Below are 3,861 nucleotides of genomic sequence, written 5' to 3'. Positions count from 1 at the left end.
ATCTTAGTCAGTAAGTAGACTGTATATGAATACAGTAAGTAGACTGTATCATGATCAGTAAATAGACTGTATCTTAGTCAGTAAGTAGACTGTATATGAATACAGTAAGTAGACTGTATCATGATCAGTAAATAGACTGTATCTTAGTCAGTAAGTAGACTGTATATGAATACAGTAAGTAGTCTGTATCATGATCAGTAAATAGACTTTATATGAATACAGTAAGTAGACTGTATATGAATGCAGTTAGTAGACTGTATCATGGTCAGTAAGTAGACTGTATATAAATACAGTAAGTAGACTGTATCGTGGTCAGTAAGTAGACTGTATACGAATACAGTTAGTAGACTGTATCATTGTCAGTAAATAGACTGTATCTTAGTCAGTAAGTAGACTGTATATGAATGCAGTTAGTAGACTGTATCATGGTCAGTAAGTAGACTGTATATGAATACAATATGTAGACAGTATCGTGGTCAGTAAGTAGACTGTATATGAATACAGTTAGTAGACTATAGCATGGTCAGTAAGTAGACTGTATCATGGTCACTAAGAAGGCTTTAACATGATCAGTAAATCGACTGTATCGTGGTCAGTGTATCACTGGATCGTGAGATGGTAGAGTATATAATGGTCAACAAGTAGACAGTATCATGGTCAGTAAAAAGATTATAACATAGTGACTAAATAGACTGCATCATCGTCAGTTAATAGACTATACAAAGGTCAACAAGTAGACAGTATCGTGGTCAGTAAAAAGTTTATAACATATTGACTAAATAGACTGCATCATCGTCAGTTAATAGACTATACAAAGGTCAACAAGTAGACATTATCGTGGTCAGTAAAAAGATTATAACATATTGACTAAATAGACTGTATCATCGTCAGGTAGCAGTGTATAATGGTCAAGAAGTAGGATGTATCATGGTCAGTAAGTAAATCGTATAATAGTCAGTAACTAGACTGTACAATGGTTAGTGTGTAGACTATAACCACATTTGATTTCACTTTAGTACCAGTCATCATTACCTTATTCCGATTTCATCATTTTCTTCATCTCTGTTTTCTTCCTAACTTTTACGTGTCATTTTTCTTAAATATGCTCTTTGTGGGGGTGTATGGGGCGGGCATATATAAATAAGAAAGTCGCATATTCTTTTTGTTATTGTTTTGACATTTTACTTTGACTTTCTGAACATGTAATTTGATTTTTGAGCTCGAATCCCGCCTTATACAGGTATTATTGTTTCTAATTTTGAACTTCCGACCAGAAAGAGGGTATCCAGGCGCTACAACAGTATAACAGAACTGACTGCCACTTTTATAACGTGCCCGTAACTGAGAGTTTTTAGCGGTGTAACGGGACGAACTCCGAACCTTCGAGCTCTTTGTTTTATCAAAGCCACATCGGACTATCTGCTGTTTCTACCGAGGAAAATCGAACCCCAGATTTTAGCGCTGTAAATCAGAAGATTTACCGCTGTTCCACCGGGGGAACAAACGCTGAATGTTTACTTTATCAGTCTTCAAACTTGCCACCGAGAGGGCAGTGAATAAAACACATATTTAGATATATTTGTAACAGAAAAATAATAATTTTTAACGCTGACTTTGATCTGTACTTGTACATTTTGTGCGTTCTCTAGTGTTAAAAATAATTAGTTTAGCTTTTGTGCAAAAATATATTTTATTTTTGGGTACTGCGTGTTTTACTTACTTTCACAATTTACTGTTTTTTCTTTTTAAGTACTTTTGTTTTTAACACTGTGATAGTAGTTTTTAACTTGACCTCAGAACTCAGAATTAAATTGTTTTGGAGTACTACGTGTAACCTATAAGTTATTGGTTTACGAAGAACACTCTGTAAGTTACTTAAAAACGACGTATAACCTGAAGGTTACTGGAAAATGATGTATGACATGTAGCTTATTAGTTTACGATTTATAACCTGTAGATTTCTGGGTAACAATGTATAACATGTGAGTTATTGCTTCTGGACAATGATGTATAACCTACAGGTTACTGGATTATTATGCATAACCTGTAGGTTATTGGATAACGATATGTAACCTATAGGTTATTGGATAACGATGTTTAAATCGTAGGTTACAGGATAACAACGCATAATGTCTAGAGTACTGGAAATATCGATTTATAACCTGTAGGTTATTTACTAACGATATTGTGTCAAGTAATTATTTGAAATGCATGTTTCCTGTTGTTATCATAACAAATGATGAAATAAGTAATAAGATTTTATTCCAAAATTGAACTTTTATTTATCAGTATGCAAGACAATCCATAAACAAGAATAAGTCATGCTGTGTTATCAATATACTGAACACGTGCATGTTTACATATATCTGACAAGGAAATGTGATAACATAAAGTGTCAGCTTTCCTCGTGCATGATCTACGATCAGGTTTTCGACGAAACTTCCGTCAATCGTTTTACTGAAAAACAGAATCTGAATGTATAATAATAAGATCACGACTCTGCATCCAGAATTGTTTGATCTGGTGTAAGTATTATATATATCTAGTAAATACATGTAGTGTAAATTGAAATTTATTAAACTTCGTCTGCTTTCCTCACACCTACCAAGTAGCGTGTTTGTAAATGTTGTATACACCTTCATGTTCAATATACTACAGTATACATTTCTATACAGAACAAAAACACAGGAAACATTGTTTACAAACCTGAACAAGCAGCCAAGCAATGTGGTTTTGTGTTATATCTGTTTCCATTTCCTCCACAACCCCCGTAAACAAATGCCTTACATTGACGGGTCTTTGGATCGTAGTAATACCTGGGGAAATAACCATAACAATGTCCTGGGTCAGGTGGAGATTTGCAGTCCTGACCTGTGAAGAAAGGAAGAATTCACTGTTACTTGAAAAGTGTATCGGTTAAGTGTAATTAACCTTATGAAACTAAATATATGGTATAAAAACTGTTTGCTGGATCGTAGTAATAGTTGGTAAAGAAACCGTAGCAAGGTCCTGAATCAGGTGGAGACTTGCCGTTTTTATCCTGACCAGTCACACTCACTACTGTATACGTTGAGTTTAATAAATCTTAGGAAGGTAATTACTTAGAATAACACTGTTTCATTATACGTATTTCTATTTAAAATGTCTAACCCTAGCGTCGATTAATGTTTTTAAATTTTACAGTTAGGGTATTTTGGAACACAGTTATCTTTCAGTGTAATTCAATGATACGAAATATTTCCATGTTAGATACCTTGACAACAATATTCCAGATTTGTACGTAGAAATTTAAATGAGTTCGAAATAGTAATGTTGCATAAAAACAAGTGATTTGTCATAACTAACCACGAACACTTTTTATGAAACTTCTGAGAAACTGACAAGTGATCCAACCTCATGTGACTTTACGGAATTGTGTAACTTCAGAAAAACTAGTACCTCTTAGTTTTATAATAATGTACTAAACCTGTTTTATATACCCATGGATATTACGTTATGCACTTTCTTCTATATCCACAGGTTATTTAATGACCTTCCTTCAATATCCACAGATGACCTAACGACCTTCCTTTTATATCCACAGGTTACCTAATGACCTTCCTTCTATATCCACAGGAAACCTAATCTCCTTCATTCTATATCCACAGGTTATTTAATGACCTTCCATCTATATCCACAGGTGACCTATTGTCCTTCCTTCTATATCCACAGGTGACCTATTGTCCTTCCTTCTATATCCACAGGTTACCTAATCTCCTTCCTTCTATATCGATACTACCAATCGGGTATTCTTTCATTTTGAGGAGAGAGAGGTGGGCTTTGTTGTTTTGAAAGATCTTTTTTTTTTTGCAGTAAAGATGA

The sequence above is a fragment of the Limulus polyphemus genome, unplaced genomic scaffold, assembly GCF_000517525.1.
Source record: "Limulus polyphemus unplaced genomic scaffold, Limulus_polyphemus-2.1.2 Scaffold5104, whole genome shotgun sequence".
NCBI lineage: Eukaryota > Metazoa > Arthropoda > Merostomata > Xiphosura > Limulidae > Limulus > Limulus polyphemus.
The sequence above is the reverse complement of the archived record's forward strand: the minus strand, read 5'-3'. Positions refer to the sequence as shown.